At 46.3% G+C, this 23,406-nt stretch overlaps 1 long non-coding RNA gene across 1 annotated transcript in view; it reads right to left on the bottom strand.

Annotated features, from left to right (window-relative positions):
* The window catches only part of LOC132251926 (uncharacterized), a 63,734-nt gene extending 56,436 nt beyond the window's left edge, over positions 1-7,298 (bottom strand). Inside the window, exon 1 of the long non-coding RNA XR_009463668.1 lies at positions 7,247-7,298. This is a non-coding gene — a long non-coding RNA (uncharacterized LOC132251926). The remainder of the gene's footprint in view (positions 1-7,246) is intronic.
* Between the last annotated feature and the right edge of the window lie 16,108 nt (positions 7,299-23,406).

Raw genomic sequence — 23,406 nt, 5'->3', positions numbered from 1 at the left:
GCTAGGAAGGGGACTGTCCCCCCAGGCCAGGGGGCACCCCCGGGGCTAACCCTTGGGGGAGCAGGCTCCTGTGGCAGCGGATCCCCCCAGCGGGGGAGCGTAGAGGCAGAACTGCCAGCAGGCACTTCCGGGTAGACCGGGGCGCCCGATTGGCCATTGGAGCGGGGCGGGTAATTCAAACCGCGGGCTTTAAAGCCACGGAGTGACGTAGTTCCCAGCACTCGGGAACCAGCAGCGGGAAGGAGAGGAGGCAGCACACGTGTGTCCCGCACGCACGTGTGTCCTTCTTACCAACCAACTGACCGGAGGCGGCGGCGGCAGCAGCAGCAACAGCAACAACAGAGGAATCGGCAGCGGGGGCAGCAGCAGCTGATCCCCCGAAGGTAAGTGGGGCGGAGGGACCCGGCGCAGCTGAGCCGGATCCGGAGGGGAAGCCCCCCGGGTCCCATATAGCTGAGCCAGTAGGGAGCCGCGCTCCCGAGCCGCGCGGCACGAACAGAGTGCACAAACAGGCGCGCTCTGTAAGAGCACGCCGGCGTTTGCGCGGGCGTTCACGCCGGAGGGCGGGCCAGGAGTGGGACTCCTGTAGGGGTAGGGCGTAGACACCGCACAGGTCTACAAACAGCAGCTTGTAGAATGGTGTCTACGAGGAGTACTGCTAGGGCCTCTGCCCAGGGGGACAAGGCTACCCGGGGCAGGTCTGAGGCCTCCACCCAGACCGAGCCCATGGGGGAGCCGGTGTCCCCCTACCTCCTGGCCTGTGGGGTATCCCCAGCAGGGCAGGGGGGAGCAGAGATTGGGGGCCCCCACACCTGTCCAGCAGGTGCCCGTCTTAGGGCTCTGGAGGCGTAGGTGAGGGAGCTCCGGGAGGAGGTTAGCAGGCTAAGGGGGATCAGGGAGGCGGAGGATGAAATTGACAGTTATTTCCTTTCCCTGCAGGCCCAGGCACCCAAGGAAGAAGCAGCCCGGGGAATGCCCTGCGCAGCAGAGTGGCAGACGGTCACAGCCAGGACCGGAGCGGCACACAGTGAACCGGTACCAGCTTCTCCAGTCCGACTGGTGAACAGGTACGAGGTCCTGGCGACCCTGCAGGAGATGGAAGGGGAGGCGGACACCCTTGGGCAAGAAGAAACACCACGTTCTTCACACTCCAAACAGATCAAGAGATCCACGATGACCCAGAGGAGGAGGCGACGAGTGCTCGTCATAGGAGACTCCATCCTGAGGGGTACGGAAGGGCCCATCTGTCGCCAGGACCCCTCGGCACGAGAGGTATGCTGCCTCCCTGGAGCAAAGATTCGGGATGTGACGGAGGTAATCCAGGCCAAGATCAAGCCCACTGATTATTACCCCATGGTCCTAGTCCATGTGGGTACTAATGATGCGGCCAGGAGAACCCCCGATCACTTGATGGCGGACTACTGTGCTCTGGGCGGCGTGCTGAAGGAGTTCGGTGCCCAGGTGGTTTTCTCTTCCATCCTACCAGTGACCGGACGAGGAAGACGGTAGGAGAACTGCATCAGAGAGACCAACTGGCGGCTTCGGCAGTGGTGTCTCGAGGCAGGCTTCGGCTTCCTGGACCATGACCCGCACATCACGACGAGGGACATGCTCAGCTGGGATGGGCTTCACCTGTCCCCCAAAGGTAAGCGTGTGTTTTCTTCTAGGTTGGCGGATCTCCTCCGGCGGGCTTTAAACTAGGCTCGTCGGGGGGAGGGGAGTACGAGGGCAGGGGAAGCTGTGGACCACCAAACCATGTGGCACCCACAAGGACAGCCCAGCCTGAAGAAGGAGAACATTGGGAACCTGAAAGCCATGGGGAGGCCAGCACAACAGAACAGGTAAGGAACAAGAAGGTAATAAACAATGGGCCCCATGGGACTGGGAGCAGGGGGGCAGCAAAGGCACCAGTCGCAGGGCTCAAGTGCCTATATACTAATGCTAGGAGCATGGGGAACAAGCAGGATGAACTAGCGCTCCTGCTTGCACTAAACACCTATAACTTAGTAGGGCTAACAGAAACCTGGTGGAATTCATCCCATGACTGGGCGGTACATATTGAGGGCTACAGATTGTATAGAAAGGACAGGTCGGGGAAGAAAGGGGGGGGGGGGTTGCACTTTATGTCAGTGAGCAATATACATCAACCCTCATCAAGACAGAATCCGAGGCTGAGGAAGTAGAAGGATTGTGGGTTAGGCTACATGGGGGGAAAGGAGAAAGGGATTTGGTGGTAGGGGTCTGTTACAGACCCCCACACCAAGGGGAAGAAATAGATGCGGGGCTCCTGAGGCAACTCTCGGAGACCATAAAAGCTAAAGAGACGGTAGTCATGGGGGACCTAAACTACCCGGACATCTGCTGGGAGACGCAGACAGCAAGGTCCCATCGCTCACGCAGGTTTCTAACTTGTGTACAGGACCTCCACCTGACACAGGAGGTGCATGGTCCCACTAGGGGGAATGCCATACTGGATCTGGTATTGGCAACGGGAGATGACATGATAGGGGACCTCCAGATCGGTAGCTATCTGGGAGACAGTGATCACCTTATAATAGAATTCAACATAAGACGGCGAGTGGGTAAGGTAACTAGTAGGGTAAAAGTGCTAGACTTTAGGAAAGCTGATCTCGTTGCACTCAGGCGAATAGTCAAGGAAGCACTGCAGAGTAGGAGTTTTGATGGGATGGGTGCCCAAGAAGGGTGGCTGTGCCTAAAGGAAACGATCCTTTGGGCACAAAGCAAGACGATCCCCGAGCGAGGCAAAAGAGGGAAAGGGGCCAGGAGGCTTCCATGGCTGACCAGAGAAATCCAGGGCAGCCTAAGGGCCAAAAGGGGAGCACATAAAAAGTGGAAACAGGGTGAGATCACTAAAGATGAATATACCTCCTCTGCTCGTGCTTGTAGGGAGGCAGTTAGGCGGGCCAAAGCTGCCATGGAGCTGAGGATGGCAACCCAAGTAAAGGACAACAAGAAATTGTTTTTTAGATATATAGGGAGTAAAAGGAAGGCCCAGGGAGGAATAGGACCCCTGCTAAATGGGCAGAAGCAATTGGTGACAGATAGGGGGGACAAGGCTGAACTCCTCAACGAGTTCTTTGCCTCAGTGTTCCTAAGCGAGGGGCACGACAAGTCTCTCACTGGGGTTGTAGAGAGGCAGCAGCAAGGCGCCAGACTTCCATACGTAGATCCTGAGGTGGTGCAGAGTCACTTGGAAGAACTGGATGCCTTTAAGTCGGCAGGCCCGGATGGGCTCCATCCGAGGGTGCTGAAGGCACTGGCCGACGTCATTGCAGAGCCACTGGCGGGAATATTCGAATGCTCGTGGCGCACGGGCCAAGTCCCGGAGGACTGGAAAAGGGCTAACGTGGTCCCCATTTTCAAAAAGGGGAGGAAGGAGGACCCGGGCAACTATAGGCCGGTCAGTCTCACCTCCATCCTTGGTAAAGTATTTGAAAAAATTATCAAGGCTCACATTTGTGAGAGCCCGGCAGGACAAATTATGCTGAGGGGAAACCAGCATGGGTTCGTGGCGGGCAGATCATGCCTGACCAATCTAGTCTCTTTCTATGACCAGGTTACGAAACGCCTGGACACAGGAGGAGGGGTGGATGTCGTATACTTGGACTTCAGGAAGGCCTTCGATACGGTATCCCACCCCATACTGGTGAACAAATTAAGAGGCTGTCATGTGGATGACTGCACAGTCCGGTGGGTGGCGAATTGGCTAGAGGGTCGCACCCAAAGAGTCATGGTGGATGGGTTGGTATCGACCTGGAAGGGTGTAGGCAGTGGGGTCCCGCAGGGTTCGGTCCTTGGACCGATACTCTTTAATGTCTTCATCAGCGACTTGGACGTGGGAGTGAAATGTACTCTGTCCAAGTTTGCAGATGACACAAAGCTATGGGGAGAAGTGGACACGCCAGAGGGCAGGGAACAGCTGCAGGCAGACCTGGATAGGCTGGACAAGTGGGCAGAAAACAACAGAATGCAGTTCAACAAGGAGAAATGCAAAGTGCTGCACCTAGGGAGGAAAAATGTCCAGCACACCTACAGCCTAGGGAATGACCTGCTGGGTGGCACAGAGGTGGAAAGGGATCTTGGAGTCCTAGTGGACGCCAAGATGAACATGAGCCGGCAGTGTGACGAAGCTATCAGAAAAGCCAATGGCACTTTATCGTGCATCAGCAGATGCATGACAAATAGGTCCAGGGAGGTGATACTTCCCCTCTATAGGGCGTTGGTCAGACCGCAGTTGGAGTACTGTGTGCAATTCTGGGCGCCACACTTCAAGAAGGATGCGGATAACCTGGAGAGGGTACAGCGAAGGGCAACTCGTATGGTCAAGGGCCTGCAGACCAAGCCCTACGAGGAGAGACTAGAGAAACTGGACCTTTTCAGCCTCCGCAAGAGAAGGTTGGGAGGCGACCTCGTGGCTGCCTATAAGTTCATCACGGGGGCACAGAAGGGAATTGGTGAGGATTTACTCACCAAGGCGCCCCCGGGGGTTACAAGAAATAATGGCCACAAGCTAGCAGAGAGCAGATTTAGACTGGACATTAGGAAGAACTTCTTCACAGTTCAAGTGGCCAAGGTCTGGAACAGGCTCCCAAGGGAGGTGGTGCTCTCCCCTACCCTGGGGGTCTTCAAGAGGAGGTTAGACGAGTATCTAGCTGGGGTCATCTAGACCCAGCACTCTTTCCTGCTTATGCAGGGGGTCGGACTTGATGATCTATTGAGGTCCCTTCCGACCCTAACATCTATGAATCTATGAATCTATGAATTGTCCTTGGACAGAAGTGTCTGCATATATACTGCTAAAGGTTCAAAGTAGAATCCTCACTTTTTAGGGACTGTACTCCTGCCACATTGCCACCAGGGCATGGTAGAGTACCCAGACCATCATGCCTTCCAGGGAAGAGTGGAGGGGTTGCCAGGTGCTGGTGGACTGCTTGTGGTTCCCAGGGAGCTGCATGCTCTAGGACCCCTCCAAGATCTCCACAGTTTTTCAACCCCTGCCTTGAAAGCTGCACTGTAATTTCATCTCCCTGCTAGAGGCCCTGCATCTGGGTCAGGCTCATTTAGGACAACAGGGAATCAAGCCACAGAGCCCTCCCCCCAGCCCCTAGCAACCTCTGCACCTGTGGGGCAATGGAAAGGGAGGGCATGGGGAATGGAAAGGGAGGGAATGAGCTGCTGAGCACGGAGGGGAAGGAAGGAGGTGAGACAGGATTCTTACTTGATTTAGGCACTGTAAAAAGTCCCAGCTTCTGCTCCCATACTTTGCCTGTCAGGATTGAGGAGGAAGCTGGAAGCAAGGGTTTGGACAATAAAGCCCTGTCTGCATTGCAGAGTAGCCCCTTGCTCTGTTGGAGAGAAGGGGTGGTGGTAAGGAGCAGTGCAGTTTGGGATACCTAGACTACAGGCCAGGCACTAGGCATGGGATGCTGTGTCCCCACATAATGTTGAGCTGTTTCAATGAGGATGGCTCAAAATAGTATTTGATCTTCCTACTGTGCTCTTGAAATGTTCCAGGAAAATTAAGCTGGTCTTAACATCTAGACTCTTGGGGTATACAGCATATTTAAAATGATCCAAGTATTACATCTGCCCACACCCTTAGATGCTCACAACTCTTCTTCTGCATACAGAGAAAAACATTCACATTTTAACTTTCCCTAAAGACAAGAAAATTATAGCAGAAGTGAAATACTGAGTAACATGCATGCATACACTGAAATTGACCAATACAGCATGTAGACTTCTCCTAAAATGCAATCTACAAGGTTTCAGCTGGCTTTGAGAACAATCAAATGGCTGATTTCCTGAACCATGTTTGTATTTAAATGGATTTGGAAAAACATTGTGAGCCTGAAACTACTACTTCAAAACAATGACTGCTAAAGTGACATTTACAAGTTTAAACCAGCTCAGTAAGCAATTCAATCAGCAGTTTCCAAGAACCAGGATACTATAAACACAGATTGCTCTGCAGAGTAATGCTTCTTGATGTGAAGAAATTGGCAGGATTTTGTCCAACCCAAAGCACATATCACATTGACAAAGTCTGTGCTAAACATTCAGGCTTTAGAGAAAATAATAACAACCAGAATCCCTAAAGAAAACAGAATAACACTTTCTCCCCTGATTCTGATTTATAATATTTTTTCAGGAGTCACTGATGTAAGTTTTCAGGATGGAACTAAACTCAGTGATAACAATTTAGTAGATATTTCCAAGGGTGAAGAAAATGAGTAGGTCCCAAACTCCAATATACAGCTATAACATTGTTCATGGTCATTGTTCTGAATCAAAAACACCATCTGGTTAAAGTGAAGATATTATTTGAAGAAAATAAAGATAAATTAAAAAAACATATTTCAGGATGTTCTGATCTCAGGTCACAAGCTACTACCCACATTTTTTATACTCTGACTGAATCTCTAGACTGCTGCTCCACTCTCTGTGCTTTTAGACATTTTCTTGGCTGTCTCTGAGATATTTGAATGTTAAGGCAAAGCAGTATAGCTCTTCCCAATGTCCACAAAAACCATCATGCAGTTACCCACAGACTTGGGCTTAGTCAGCCTTGTTAAAAAGCACAGTGTCCTAAAGTGAGCATTATCTTGGCTATTATCATCCTATTATCATCCTACGCAGGCCATAAAACCTAATCCAACATTCCCTAAGGTATTATTCTTTTTTTTTTTTAGTGAATATCTGCCAGATTTGGGCTACTAATGATATAAGTATATCCTTTGTCTTAAGCATGTGTTTTGTCAAAAGCTTATTAATAAAAAAATGCACTGGCTGATATATTTGCTCCACTGAAGTTTTGCTACTAATTTCAAGGAGACCAAAATTTAAACCATAGCATTTATTTGACTCATTATTTAAAAAAATGACAGCAGGAAGTGAATAATACAGTCAAAGAGCTAATGTAACAGGAGAAAGGACATCACATGTAAGAGTAGCTTAAACTTCTTTATACATTTTCTTCCTGTGGGCCTGTGTTAACAATATTTACAATGACTAGCAATTCATTCTAACAATAAATGCACTTCATTCAATAGAGTTGCTTACAAAACAAAACACCACTCAGCTTTACTGACCTTTGTGTTTACTATAAGAAAACAGTGAAAAACCACTGAGGAAAAAGTCCTCCAATCTTTTTATAACAAATGCAATATGAGGAAAGCATAAAAAGTAAAGGATGGGAGAGAAAGGAAAAATAATAAGTACTTACTGACAAGAAAAGAAAGATACAACAAGCAGACTCTAGTTCCAAAATGGCTGCTATAGGGCTACAGATGCTCAACTCTGCAAAATATAAAGGTCCAACCCCAGCAAGGCATGCTGGGAAATGTATATATCAAGGCCAATGTGCAACACAGGGAGTTAGTAGGCACCAGGGAATTATTAAGGTGGTGGTTTTATGTGCACTATTATTATATTGTTTGCAGCTGAATAACCATTATGTTCTTATGAAAGACTCACTTTATTAATGAGAAAATACATTTGAAAAGTGTTTTAAGTTGTTATTAGAGATAGCTGTACCTTTAGTGTTGATGTAAAGGTTCAGTTGAACAAAAGATGGCAGTTCTGTTCTGAGGCTTTGGGTTTTTTGTTCTAATTTCATGTTGAAACAAAAATAAAATTTATAACAAGCTGGTGTGAGAATAGAATTGTGTCCCTTTGTGTGAAATGTTTAATCTAAAAACAAAACTTGAGGGGGAAAAGTTTGAGGAGGGGATGTATATGCATATTCCCAGTAATTAGTAAAATAACCTGGGAAGGGCCCAAGTTCAAGTCTCCCTCTTCTGATTCCTTGACAGCAAATGTTTTCTTTCCCAAATCACTCCAGAACAGGCAGATCAGAATCTTAAACCAGGGAATCCATTACTCCAGGCAGCTGCCATACCTCACAGTCTTCCTCTTCTATTATTTCCTTTCTCCTACCTTCACCCTGCAATTGTATCTATAAAATGTTTTCTGTTTCAACAAAATGTTCCAACCAGCTCTAGATTAAGACCTTTAGAGCAATCTTGTCCTAACGCTATATTGAAAAGAAAAACTCACTTGGGGCCTGGCCATGCGAGAGGGCCAGTATGATTTACATTCGGTTTTGTATGACAACATAAATCGCACCAGCTCCTACAGGAGACAGAGAACCATTTATCCCAATGTGGCTATTTCAAGAGGCATTTTATAGAGCCTATTTTTTAGGGCCAGGTATAGACATTACACTTCTGGTATAAGTAATCGGAAACTAGTCTATGCCCATAACAGAAGAGAAATTCAGCAGGCACAGACCGGTTTAAAAATGGCAGAACCTGGTCTAAGATTTGCTGCTGCCTCCCCACACCCCGGTCCAAAGGGCAAATGTGTATTTTGTTTGCTAACTATCTAAACTACATGATTTACAGAAAACCACATAACTTAGATCTATTCTGCCTTGGGTTTTATGAATGCCTATACCTAACCTAAGTGATAGAGGAGGAGGTAACAGCCTATTTGCTTGGAGCAAATACCTACCCCAGGATAACTGAGGACTTACAACATGTTTGCTGATATAACATACAGCAGTTTATTTTTACTGTGTTATTTTATCCTCCTGGGGTAACTCTACTGGATTCTCATAAGTTATACTGGTGTAGGTTATCCTTGTGTCCCTGTTCTCTGTTTACACCATAGCATAAAGCAGATTATTAGTAGTATTACAGGGGCATCAAAAGACTGTTGTTTTAGGAATTGTACATGTAGCATATGCATCACGAGAAAAATTGCATGTCCTGATTATTCAACATTACTAGACAATGGATAGGAAGAGAAAAGAGGAATAAAGTGAAAGGATTCTTCCAAATTTATACTAATTGGCACCAATCAGAACCCTGTTTTTTAGCTCACCATTCCAGCCCGCAGCTCACAGGAGTCCAGTGTCTTTTATCTACACATCTTCTGCATGTAAGAGGGCTAAAAATACACAGAATGAACAGTGTATTCAACATCCTGCTTGCCATCAGACACCTTTGAGATAAATGGACTGCTCCAACTTTTATCCAAGCCTAATTTGCATAAAATGAAATTTTCCATCCTCCTGTGCAATATGAATTTTCATTTCTACCTGAGATAATTTTTTGCATTCCCCTATGCCTGAGGAAAGGGGGAGGGAGGTGTGCGTGAAAGCTTGCAAATAAAGAAAAAAATTTTTGAAACTGTCTAGTTTGTCTAATAAAAGATATCACTTCTACCACATTGACAGAATGAACAGTGAAATCCTGACAAGTGTCACTCCCAGTTTTTTCCATTTTGATCAGACAAAAAATGACTCCACAGTTAATCTGATTCAGACACTCCCCTACCCCTACCATACCTCCAAAAATAGCATACTAAAATATTTTACAATTTTTAATGTCATTTAGATTGTTTAAACAGCTTCCTGTGGGAGGCCACATTAAGTTAACGACTGAATAAAATTGAAGATTTCTATTTTATTGCCTTTCTTTATGCCCTCAAAGTGAATTTGTTTTTTCATCTTGCCAATTTCCAAATGTTCTTTTCCCTTTTTTATGCTGTTTGCCTCTTTACTTTCAGTGAATCATCTGAATTTAAAATCTCATCAGCTCTGTGTTCAAAGCTGTCATTCTAATTAAGCTTCTGCAAAAGTGGACATTAACTTTTACAATAGCTATACACCTGGAACATGAGAAAAAAAAATCAAAAAAGCAGTTGAGCCTAAAAGGAGGAAGACAGCCTTGAGTGTTGCTGGAGGACATGCCCATTTGCAGTCTTTGCTTTTCTTCACTTGATACTATCCTTGCCTTTTTGTAGCTCATTCTAGTCAGCCTTTCTTCCACGTAGTTCATCAAAGTGGTTAAAAGATGACAGCTGCCCAGTCTTGGAGCTCTCATTCATTGCAATCGTTTGCCTCTTTTCCTCTGCACACATGGGCTTGGTTTCCCCAACAATTAAGTAGCTGAGTTTCTGTTCCTTCCACTGCTATTTTTGCAGCTGACATTTTAGAAACCTGAGACTTGGCCATTTATGCAGAAGATGATAGAGGAAAGCAGCTGGAATTTCAAAAGCTGTGACCGATCACTGCCACCCAGGAATCCTGGCTCCTAATGCAGTTGAGCTCAGGACTACAGTTCTGTATACTTTATCAGGCAGGTAAAAGGTGTTAATGCAGCTTGTGTTAATGAGCTCTATTTTCAAACAGGGTACATGGATGAACATGAGGAAATATATCTCCTAACCTCACACTGATAGATGCAGGTCAGTTGATGATATGTATGAAAGGTGGTTACCTTTGTTTTTGAAGTTTATATTTTCCTTGGTTTATCCATTATTTATGTTATTATTAGATTTAGGGCTGAGATGCAGAATACCAACATTCAAAATCCTACTTTGAATCAGCCAGTATGGGGTTTCTTTCTCTGACTCTCAGTTCCCAGATGTAAAATGGTAGTGAAAACACCATGTACTATTGCAAGGTATTGTAAAAAAAAGCCGAGAATGTACGGAAAACAATCATACTTTAAGGATAGTGCTCCAAAGAAATACCTAGTAGGAAATTCATTATATTGTACTTGGTATGCAGTGAATAAGGCATTTAAAGCTACACACTGAATGCTACAACTACCTATTTACTAAAAGAGGCAAGAGTTTTGTAGAAAGAATAGTATGGGTGACATTTTACAGTTTTTTGTTTGTTTGGGTTTTTTTGTCATATGGGTAGCAGTATTTTAGTCACCTATGTGGTGTTTTTGGCACTTATCCACTAGGGCTGTGTGAAGCTTTGGTAACCACTTTGATTCGGAGGAGAATCGGCCCGATTCAGCGGTTGATTCTCTAGATACAAATCGAATTGGGAGTCCCATTAAAAGCTCCGAATCAAATTGGAAGCTTCCAGATCAATTCAAAAAAGATTCAGTGCCAATTCGGAGATTCAGCCATAGACTAAGCAGGCAGCAGTCTTCAACCACGCTGGACACAGCTGACTTTAGCTGGTAAGTCTGTTGTGGTGGGTGGAGCAGGGAGGGAAGGGGTGTGGAGGGGGGTGCAGATCAATGCCCCTACAGCAAGGGAGAGTTTGGGGCTGGGACAAGCTGTCCAGTTGGAGTGGGGGGACCAGGGACTCAGGGAGGGGGGCTCCTGTCACTGCGCACTGCTGCACGCCACCAGTCCAGGAGAGCATGGGAGCAGGTGTGTACCCCTGGATCTACATGGGGCAGACTGGGCTAGGCTGCGCTCCAGGAGGCTAGCCCCAGCTGCCCACTGCTGGGCTGCAGTCTGGGCAGCTAGACCCAGCTGCAGAACAGAGCGCAGGCCTGGCTCCACCTGCCCTGCAGAGCACAGCGGAGTGGGGGCTATGGGGGCTGCAGCCACCCTAAAATTCCCCATAGCCCCTGCCATTGGCCCCAGTCTGATCCAGGTGCTTGCACCCTCCCCCGTGCCCTGCCGCTGCTCACCCAGCCAGGGTGAAGTCATGGCTTGTCCAGGAGGCACAGGGAGGCTGGGCAATCAGTGGGAGGGCATAGCCCCCACTCCCAGTGCCTTCTGCCGCCCATCCAGAGTGCAACCCAGCCCAGCCCAGCCCGCCCCGTGCAGATCTGGGGGCACACACCCTGAACTGTCAGCGTGCAGCAGTGCGCCGTGGCGGGAGCCCCGCTCCCTAAGTCCTGTGCCCCCTCACCCTGGCTGGACAGCTTGTCCCAGCCCCAATCCCTCCCTCACTTTGGAGGCATTGATCTGTGCCCCCACACACCTTTTCCTTCCCCTCCCCCCTCCACCCACCACTACAGACTTACCAGCTGGAGGCAGCTGTGCCCAGCATCCTCAAGGGCTGCTACCTGTTTAGTCTATGGCCGAATAGTCAGATCCGAATCAGCTGAATCAAATCGGGACAGTGATTCAAATCACCGAATTTAATCATTGTTCCTCTGAAGTGGCTGAATCAAATACTTGTCGCTTTGCACGGGCCTATTACCCATAGGTAGCCATTCTATTCTTAGACATGTAATACTGTACATGTAGGTGTTACGTATATGTATGTGTACTTGGGCATGTACATCCTGGCAATGAAATGGAGGAGGAAGAGGGACTTCATATTTTAGTCCTAATAGCTAAGTGGCTAGGGCATTCACTACCACTACCTAATGCCTAACACTACCTAACGCTTTCACAAAGGCTCATTAGTTATATTCATCATCTGGATATTTCCCAGAATAGTCTCCCTTTATTACACAGTATTTTAAAAACCTTCTAAGAGCTACATTAGAGCATTAACAGGACTTGTGTCAAAACCTTCCAAAAAATTAATTAATCAACTGTATGAGTCAGAGATGGAATTTTTCCAAGCAATCCCAGTACTGCCTCAGTCAATTCTATCTATCCACACTACAGAAACCTACAGACACACACATTCATGTCTCCTTAATTAGCATATTTAAAGTGTTCTATTACAAAAAATGTTATTTGTAGAAAAGCCTTTAACAGACTAACGACAGACATTCCTTACCCACCTTAGTTTTTTCTTTTTAATTGTTGAAGTAATACTGTCTTACTTCTCTTATCATCTCACTCTTAAAAAGTGGTCCCAATATACAGTGCATTTGATCTTAGTAGACTGTTAAAGGAAGCACAGCATGGGATGTGGAGCAGCAGTGCCTCCCTGGCACACCATGCCACTCTGCCTCCCCACTGGACTCCATCCCGGGACTTTTGACTAACCGGCTGGGACCAGGCTATGAAATCCTGCAGTGTCCCAGCCAAAATGGGATGTATGGTCACCCTAGATATAAGAGATTAATTGTAGCAAGACTGAAAATAGAGTCATGTGGACACAGCCCTAGGAGCCAGAGAGCATTAATGGCTGGCTGGAGAAGAGCTAGCATGTTTCTTTTGCTGAAACAAAAGTGAACTGAAGATGTTGATGCTAGAGAAGATCTTATCAACTGACTATGGGAAGATATTTGTGATCAACAGGCTCAGGTAAGATAATATTACCTAAATTCTTGGTTGAAATGAGTGATATCATTCCAAAGTTTTGTTTGGTTAGACTGTAAAAATGTATAAATAATATAAATCTGAAGACTGATTCATGCTGGTAGAAATAGATCATTTCTGAAAGCCAGAATCTGACTATTGGATCCATGACTTCATTAGCTTTCGGTAGACTTTGAGTACTGCCCTGGTATTTAAGACAAGCTGAAAGTCTTCACAGTAATTTACAGGGGATGCATCTAAATTTTATTTCCAGGTCTAGAAGTACTACTGATTCAAGCAATATTCTCATTTTACAAATACGGAACGTAACTGATGTTGGCAATACTTTTAAAATCAGTGGGAATTCTTTAAGCATGTTCACAGTCAATATACTGGACTTGTACAGAGAAGTGTAATTTGGTGGTAAACTGCTATAGCAATGATGCTCAATCTTCTGGTCCTGTCAGCCAGATGAGCAGTGTGGGGAAGGATTAGGTCTTGCACTGGTCCCATAGTCCAGAACCAGGCACCAGAGTGGCCAGACATGCCAGAATCTGACCCCAGGACCCTGCACCAACCTCATGAGCTAGAATTGAGCTCTGGGGCCCTCTGCCACCCCCATGTGTCAGAATCAGGCCTTGAGGCTCCACACTGCATCAGCCTGGCCCCACATGCTAAGATCAGGCCCTGTGCCAGTTCCATCCACTGGGATTGGGACCTGTGTGTGAGGAGTAGGGTCCAAGGACCCCATGTCATCCCCAACGGCCCTGGGTAAAGGAGGATCAAGGTCCTACACTGCTCCCACCCACTGAGATCAGGCCCTGGAGCCACTGCCACTCCTACATGCCAGAATCAGACCTCAAAAGCCTGCAGTGACCCAGTCTGGCCGCATGCCACCCCAATGCACCATGGTCAGGCCCTGGTGCCCACAAGCTGGGACTGGACCCTGCGCTACCCTGTACTTGATCCAGAGTGCAGGACCACATTACCTGTCCCCTAAGGCTACCACAGATCTTGCAGCAGGGAAGCAGTGCCAAATTTTTGGACCCATGAGGAATCCCATGGACCAGATGACTCAGTACCAGGGATTAACTCTGGCCCATGAGCTGGGGGTTGAGCATTCCTGTGCTATAAAGTTTCTAGGTCTCAATCAAAGGTAATTTGGGTAGATGTCTATTTTCAAAGTAAGACATATTGGTAGTTTGTAACATAAAGAGAAAACAAGAATATTAAGTAGGTTTTTCAGACTCAAGTTTTAGACTAAATATATGAGCTAATCTAGAACTGTCTTGTGCTGATATTATATATATACATAGAGAGAGAGTTCTATTTTTAAAAAGTTACACGCATACACACACACACTATATATATATATATATATATATATATATATATATATATATATATATATATATATATATATGCGTGTAACTTTTTAAAAATAAAATTCTCTCTCTCTCTCTCTCTCTCATATATAATATATAATATCAGCACAAGACAGTTCTAGATTAGCTCATATGTAATCATAACCACCAGTGTAAAGGCAGTACGAATTCAGGGAAGTTATGCAGTTACACATACACACGCATATTTTATATAGATATATCTATAGATCTCTCTCTCTCTCTCTCTCTCTCTCTAGAGAGAGAGAAATAATATGTGTGCAACCTTTTTAAAATAAAACTCTAATGAAGGAGGCTTTACATCACCTCTATATAGTCCATTCCAGTGTGTTACCACTTCAACAGCTAGAAAGTCCAACCTATAACTTCTCTGCTGCAAAATAAACTGATTTCTTCTTGTCTTTCTCCTAGCAAGAATAGAGAAGAATTGATCACAGCCTTCTTTATAACAATCCATAACCTCCATGTCTCCTTTCAGTCTTCTCTTTTCTAAACTAAACAAATTGATTTCTTTTAACCTTTCCCTACCAGTCATGTTTTCTAACATCCTCTTTCCTCTTATCTTTCCTTCTCTCTCCTCTGGGCCCTTTCCAATTTGCCCACATCTTTAAGTGAACTGTCTACACTTTCTGAGAAGTATAGAAAACTAAAGAGTCAGGAGGAGAGTGAAATAAAATAAGAGGTTTAGAAAACAAGACTTATTTAGAATGATTTGGGATGGAACAGTCTGATTTCAGGCTGTGGATGCATAAGTGGGAGTCTGGTTTTACACTAATCATGAAACAGAGGACTAGACTATCCCTGAACCACCAGTGTAAAGGCAGTATGAATTCAGGAAAGTTGTGCAGTGCCCCATCATCAGAGTTATAGCATATGAGTAAGTATGTAAAAAAATTATTAGGAAATTAATCATCTTGGTAATGTTAAATGGAGTATGGATATTTAACAGGCTGTTGTGAAATATACAGTGAGCAGCTACCAGATGAAACAAGTGCAATTTGGGCAAAAACCTTTTTTTTACCTTACTTAGTAGTACTGCCACCTACTGACCATGTTTGTTCTGGGTCAATTCTTGGGCACAGTGATGTGCAGAACACACACACAGCAAGCCCAGACACTGGGAGGGGATTTCACTAATTGAATACATCTGCTTTGGTGTCTGGCTAGCAACTGAAAGGCACTGCAGTGTGTTTCCAATAAAATGAGACACCTAAAAAAATGTTGGAAAAGTCTTGAAAGAAATGAAACATTAGGAGAACCTGATCTTTTTTTTTAACTTCTTCTGAAAGTGAGTCTGGACAGAATCCAAAGTGCAAAAGAATCCTCATATTTCTTTTTCCTCCTCATACTTATAAAGGTCTTTAAGTATGGCATATAACCAGTAAAATAAGCAAAAGAGTGGTGTCTACCCTCTACTGCTCACCCCTAGCATTCTGAGTTGTTTTGTGTTCAGAAATTCTACCTGATACAAATGGCCACTTAAATTCATTGGGTTACTAACATATTTGTAACCAAAAAAATCAAACACTTGCAGTCTGTGCAGGTGTTACATTTCTACTGGTGGAATCACAGTCCCTCACTCCTACCATTTGGTACTTCAAAGCTGGCACCAGCAGCCCCATGCAAGGCCGTGGACACAGGGGACGTACCTTTTTGTCCTGCAAAACGCCAGAGATCTACCGCTTTGGGGCAGACTTGATTACCATATTTTCCCGCATATATCCCGAGGGGTATACGTGATTTTACCAAAACAATGGGTGGGTGAGGGCTATACAGGGGTGCAGGCTATCAGAGGACTTTTTTTCCCTGCAGGGGGCTGGGGCTGGGCCTGGGCCGGGCTGCTCAGCCTCCCTGCTGGGCCCAGGCAGGCCGGGCTGCGCCGCCGCTGCCGCAGGGGCCGACGCTGGCTGCGCCGCCACAGGGGGCCGGGGCTGGGTTGCGCTGCCTCCCCGTGAATACGCCGCCACAGGGAATACATGGGTGCAGTGTATACACGGACTTATTTACAAAAATACAATTTTCCGAGGGTTATACGTAGGTGCGGCTTATACCCGTGGGCGGGATATATGCATAAAAATACGGTAATCAAATCTGCTCCACACATGAGCTGATGTGCACTGTGCTGTGTTGTGTGCAGTTGTATAAGCAGCAAAATGTGTGTCAGCACACAGAAATGGCAGCGGTGCACTTTTCAACTAAATCACCTACGAAGTGTTTTAGTTCAAAAGTGCTGAGAAAATGGCAGTGGTGTGCTTTTGAACTAAAACACTTCGTAGGTGCTGGTTCCATCCCTTAGAAGACTCTACAGAGCTGTCAGCATTAGAAAGCTAGCAGTCCTGCTGCCCCCTTCCTTGCATTTTTGAGTGATTGTCCCTTTGCTCTCACAGGCCTCAGGGTGGGATCTGGCTGTCCTTTCATTCGTTGGGTGTGTCTGTACTGTAATCGGAGGCATGACTGCATTATATGTAAGTCTACCAAAGCCAGCTTTAATCAAGACAACTGTGGTACTGAATACTGGGGACCACATAATGGCTGCACATAGTTGGACATTTAGTCTGTACTGAAGCTTGGTCTATAGTTGTTATATTAGTGGCCTTCAAAACTAGCTAGATTCAAGGTCAGTACACCTGCTGAAATCACAGTTCTGATTGCAGTGACAATATACGGTGAGACCAGAACCTGGGTATGGTCACCCAACTGCTTATCACCCAAAAGATCTGACTGGGTTTCAGGCACGTGTAATTGCCCCTTTGGGAAGCTGTGATCAATGCTATTTGGTCAATAACCTTCTTAAAAAGAAGTATTGTCATTGAGCAGTTGAAACAAAGCTTCCAACTAACACAGCCTACAAACAAATTTAGATTGGTCCAATCTTACTCTTCCCTACACAATGTTAGATAAAGCTTTCTTTGTAAGTTATGCGTATAGGTTTTCTTCTCACTGGGCATGTCTACACATGCCTCTATGAAGCCATTGTTACTGTGCTGTACTGCTGATGGCACAGTAACAGCTGTTATTGTACGGTGCCAATAGATCACTGCTGCAGCTGTGGGAGGCACCCAGGACCACAGGTAAGGCTGCTGAAGTGAGCCCAGCGTTGGTCCCAGCCTCCCCTACCCTACCTGGTGTAACTTGACACAGGCCAGAGGGTGCATGGCACAGGTGTTCCCTGGGGACAAGTAGCAGCAGCACAAGTGTCCTGCCACTAGTTGTCCCCAGGGAACCAAATATCCATGCATGTGTGGACACGGGCTTTAATTCCACAATATAACAACATTCATGGAGACAACTAATGTGAAAAACATTTCCATAAGGTTTCCCTTGCTGACTTTCCTGCCCAGTGTCACACACATAATCACATATCAGCTCTGTATCCATATCTTCTTTACCCAAACATGTAGGTAAGGAAGCTCCACTGCAGCTGTGCTTCATGTCATTCTCAGCTCACAGGTACAGAACTGTAAGATAGCCTTAAGCTGCCTTGTTTCCCAGAGAATCTTCTCTCAGTTAGTAATGGATGGGATGAGGGGGATAATGTGCATCTCCTTTGCCCTCTCCCAGACCTGCCTTTGCATTCCTAGTGTCACCTTTGTTAGCTTTCTACCACTTGAATGATCCTGGTACCCAGAAGAGCACGCTTCAGATTCCATGGTGAATTGCACGATCCTTCCCTAAAGGCAGCTGACTCCATTTGGCCACAAGGAGGGAGACAGATGCATATGCAGACTGACATCCAGGCACAGATCTAAGGGACAAGCCATGACCTATAATGCTTTTTTTCTAAACTTCTTCCAAAATGCCCAAGTTGTTATATTAACAAAGGAAAATAGTGAGCTGGGGCAGTATAGGCATAAAGGCACACAGTTGACAGACAAAAGCAGTGCTATAGCAAGGGGAGGGGTGAGTGGGGCAACCGCCCCAGGTGCCAAAGCCAAGGGGTGCCAACAAGTGCTGCCCAGCCAGGGCAGGGCACGGGACAGAGCCATGATGGGCTCATTTGGTGGGGCATAGGGGTGGGGAGAGGGTGGCATTCCCGTGCAAGCATGGAGAGGGAGGGGTGTGCCCCCTGGATCTGTGCGTGGGACGAGAGTGGGCTGCTGCTGTGGGCTTTACCCCAGGCACCAAAATTCCTTGCCAAGGCATTGGACCAGAGGTCACAAGTTTAACAGCATAGCAAAAGTGCTCATGGCATGGCCTGTCAGATTCCAAAGAATCTGCAAATTCTGCTAAATATCTTGTCACGAGGACATGAATAAGGAAAGACAAACAGTTGCTAAAAATACACGGAGATATTATTTAAAAAAAAAACACATAAAAACTCTCCAGTTAAAATAATCGACACACTAGGATATGAAGGGGCACCTGCAAAGCAAGCTGACTTATTGCTATCATAAGCAGTAACGTCTCAGTATAGAGTTCATTTTTATACTTCCTCATATTAAGATTTAATGCTATTAAGATGTAATGAAGCCAATACATTCATTGTGAAATACAAAGAGCAGCCCATCAGGTATGGAATTGTCACCAGAGTAATAACAGTGAAGAAATAGTGCAAATATGTGAAGAAGAAGATTTTTTTATCACTGTCTTTTCTTGGACAGAAAAAAATATTCGTGTGTTATAATTGAAGGAGAAATAATCACAAACTGCAATTATCCAGGAATTATTCCCTATTTAAATATTTTAAAAGTAAATTCTAGTGAACAAAGAGGGGAAAATGCTTAAAGAGAAACCCTGTCAAAACAATATATAGACTATATGCTTCCTTTAAGTGTCAGAACTATATTGGCAACAATAGCAATTCCCAGGTTTGCCTCCAGAGAGCAGAAGTAAGTACAATACCTGAGAAGGGCATTGAGGGCACATCTACTGAGAGGATACAAGAGATGGAAGAAACAGGTACATGTGGTGAGGGTGAATTGGGAGGTTGAGGCAATAAAACAGCTCAGTGATAAAGTGGAAATCTAAGATTGCCATGTACCTAACCAATTTCAGAGAGAAGTCGTGTAAGTATCAATTATTCAGCTTCTTAACCACAAAATATATAAAGTTGTGTTTCATTTTGTTCTAACAAATACATTTAAATAAAATGTGTTGATGTTTTCTACTTATGGTACATCCTCAGTTATCTAAGCCTTGGCTCTCCAAAACCCTGGTTATCCAAACACCAACTCTTTTTTTTTTCCCCAAAAAACAATAACAAATAACTCTTGTTATTGTGTAACAAACTGTTCTCTTTTTCAACTTTATTTAATGTACTACTACATCTCTCCTCTTATATTTGATAAGTGCTGTAATTTGTAACTAAAAAAAAAAAAAAAAAAAAAAAATTGGCTCCGGGGTTGGACCCAGAGGGTAGTAATTGATGGAAGTCACTCATCGTGGTGTCCTGTGACCAGTGGGGTCCCCCAGGGCTCTGTCCTTGGACCCATACTGTTCAACATCTTCATTAACGATGTGGACACTGGAGTCAGAAGCGGACTGGCCAAGTTCGCCAATGACACCAAACTTTGGGGCAAAGCATCCACACCAGAAGACAGGCGGGTGATCCAGGCTGACCTGGACAGGCTCAGCAAGTGGGCGGATGAGAATCTGATGGTGTTCAACGCCAATAAATGCAAGGTTCTCCACCTTGGGAAGAAAAACCCGCAGCATCCTTATAGGCTCGGCAGTGCTATGTTGGTTAGCACTATGGAAGAAAGAGACTTGGGGGTCATCATTGACCACAAGATGAACATGAGCCTGCAATGCGATGCTGCGGCTAGTAAAGCGACCAAAACGTTGGCTTGCGTCCATAGATGCTTCTCAAGCAAATCCCGGGACGTCATTCTCCCCCTGTACTCGGCCTTAGTGAGGCCGCAGCTGGAGTACTGCGTCCAGTTTTGGGCTCCACAATTCAAAAAGGATGTGGAGAAGCTTGAGAGAGTCCAGAGAAGAGCCACGCGCGTGATCAGAGGTCAGGGAAGCAGACCCTACGATGACAGGCTGAGAGCCCTGGGGCTCTTTAGCCTGGAAAAGCGCAGGCTCAGGGGTGATCTGATGGCCACCTACAAGTTTATCAGGGGTGATCACCAGTATCTAGGGGAACGTTTGTTCACCAGAGCGCCCCAAGGGATGACGAGGACGAATGGTCACAAACTACTACAAGATCGTTTCAGGCTGGACATAAGGAAGAATTTCTTTACTGTCCGAGCCCCCAAGGTCTGGAACAGCCTGCCACCGGAGGTTGTTCAAGCGCCTTCATTGAACACCTTCAAGATGAAACTGGATGCTTATCTTGCTGGGATCCTATGACCCCAGCTGACGTCCTGCCCTTTGGGCGGGGAGCTGGACTCGATGATCTTCCGAGGTCCCTTCCAGCCCTAATGTCTATGAAATCTATGAAATCTATGTTGGTATGGTAGACTTAGGGACTGACCAAATTCATGGTGGAAATAGAGTGCGCAGCAGCTCCTTTAATCTTGTGTGTTCCCCCACACGCACCTCACCCCTCGCTGCTGATTAGCAGAAGATCCCGACACTCCCTCCTTATCAGCAGGGAAGCTCAAACTGTAGTTTTAAAGATGGCACTATTTTTGCCTGCCCACCAGTCAGCAGCAAACAGCAGGGCTCTCCAGGTCTCCTCAGCCACTCAGTGGCAGGAGGCAAAAATGGCAAAATACTTAAAACTGCAGTTTTCACCTCTCTGCTGATCAGAAGCAAGCTGCAAGTGGGGCCTCTCCACCAATCAGTGGGAGAACCTGCAAAATTAAAGGAGCCACAGCACACCGTACTTCCACCATGAATTTGGTAGGTCCCTGTGTATACTGATCTCTTTTAAGCTTTGTTTATTACTGTTCCAATTCTGCAGCTCCAAAAACTGGCACAAGAGGCAAGTGGGGAGCTTCCACTTTTATATAGAAAATCATAGTGGTTAGTGTCACAAACCAACAGACCAAAGGGAGGGAATAGGTAAAAGGTAAAGAAATATCAACAATGTGGTAACATACACTCAGCACCTTAATCTCCCCTCCACACCTCCACAGGTGTTCCCAAACAAGCCGTTAGTCCCTAGAGTGCTCAACCAGCAGCCTGCAGCTGCTCCCAAGTCTGAGTCTGTCTCCTTGAGTCCAGGTTGACTGAGCCAGCAAGATCTCCAGCACCACTGTGCATTCCTTTATGTAGGGCTTTTCCCTTGTCCCAGGTCTCAGAGGGTTCTGGGAGTTGCAGTCAAAATGAACAGTCAGCATAGCTCTGCAGACTGCCCCCTGGTTCTTCCTGCTGTTACACACATTATGTACACTTTACAATAGAGTATACTTACTTCTACTCTTACATTAGGCAGAACACAGGGAAAGGTGGCACCTTAAAGACTGATTCATTCAAAAACGCATACATTTTTGTAGATGACAGTCTACTTTGTCACATGCTGTCACACAGCCTGACAGGTAGGAGGAGTAGAATAGCTATGTAATGCACCAATTCAGCATAAGACCAAGGTACCTCTAGATACAATGCTAAGGGGTCTAGGCTAATTTTAAAGCTTTCTTCCCCAGCACAAAAGAGTAGTAAGTGAAATGTAGAGCTGCTTTCTCCCAAACATTATAGAACCAGACTTCTCACCTGCCTGAAAGCCAGGCACAAAGGTGCCCTCCTTGACTTCCAGACCCATGCTCAGCTGTAGTCAGTCCCTGTGCTGCCTCCATGATCACACTTTTTTCTGAAAGGAACATGGCATGAGCCAAGTTCCTAAATATTACCCAGACCATAGTAGAGAAATAGTGGATGATGCTATGTGGATACAGAAAGGTCTAGTATGTATTCACTTAGGAACTGCAACTCTGGAGGACAATCAAGACAAGAGACAATGGATTCCATAAGAAATAACTCTGCTTCCTGTAACAAACAACTGAGCAAAGCAAGCTTTGCAGTGAAAAGGGGATAGCGACTTGCTTTTCTAATCATAAGAGAAAGATTTCAGACTAAAAGTTTATCCCCAAGGGAAGCAGAGTCAAAAATTGCTCTTGTAGTAGAAACAGTCTTACAACATTACGGCTCTGCTGGGTGCATAATTATTCTAAATACTTTCCAGAAATAGGTATGCTAAAGAATTAGACTTAATTAATGTTGCTATAACACAGTCAGTGATTAATGGATCCAGTAGTCAGACTGCACACAGTATGGTCACTCTTATTACTCATTATGTATGGATGTGTATAGCATAGGAGTGGGCAATTATTTAGGCCCGTGAACCACAAAGGCAGTTTTAGGGAGCTGTTGCAGGCCATTCAGCATCTCCCGCCTGCAACAGCCTAGAGCTCACGTACCCTGCAGCTCCTCCCCACCACTGATGCTGCCACCAGCACCCAGCAGCAGCTGAGCCCACAGCTCCAGCCTGTTCTGTGCCTGCTCTGGACTCGCCCTGGCTTGAGCAGACCAGCTCCAAACCCATGTCATGTGCACAGCCCTGGCCCCAACCCAGCCTACCCTACACCTGCTACAGGCCGGCCTGCTCATGATAAGCAGCAGTGGCAGTGGCCAGGCAGAAGCTGCTGTTGGGCGCAGGGGAAAAGCAGGCACCTTCCATTGCGGCTTAAAGCCTGCACCCGAGCTGTCCTGCAGCTCCTCTCTGCTGCCACCACTGCCCCACTGGGTGACCTGGAGGCAGTGCTGGTGGCAGTGGTGTAAAGCAGCTGCAGGGCAGCCCAGACACAGGCTCTGGGTGGATGCAACAAGAAAGGCCCAGCAGTGGTGCGGGGAAGGTGGCTGCTTTTCCCCAAACCCTGCAGCAGCTTCTGCCCAGCTGTGACCACTACTCATCATGAATGGCCAGGTCCAGAGAGGGCATGGGGAGGGCCAGAGCTGTGTGCCCAGGTCCTCACCAGCCTCCATGGAGTGGGGGCCAGCAGTGGCAGCAGCCAGGAGTCACTGCCATCTGGGCTGCCTGGTACTGGAGTCCAGCTGCGGAGCCACACCAGCCCCGCTGCTCACGTGGAAGCAGTGGGATACATCATGGACCAGATAGTGCATAGGCCAG

Source organism: Alligator mississippiensis, chromosome 7 (assembly GCF_030867095.1).
Source record: "Alligator mississippiensis isolate rAllMis1 chromosome 7, rAllMis1, whole genome shotgun sequence".
Classification (NCBI taxonomy): Eukaryota; Metazoa; Chordata; order Crocodylia; family Alligatoridae; genus Alligator; species Alligator mississippiensis.
This window is presented reverse-complemented; position numbering and strand designations above follow the sequence as displayed.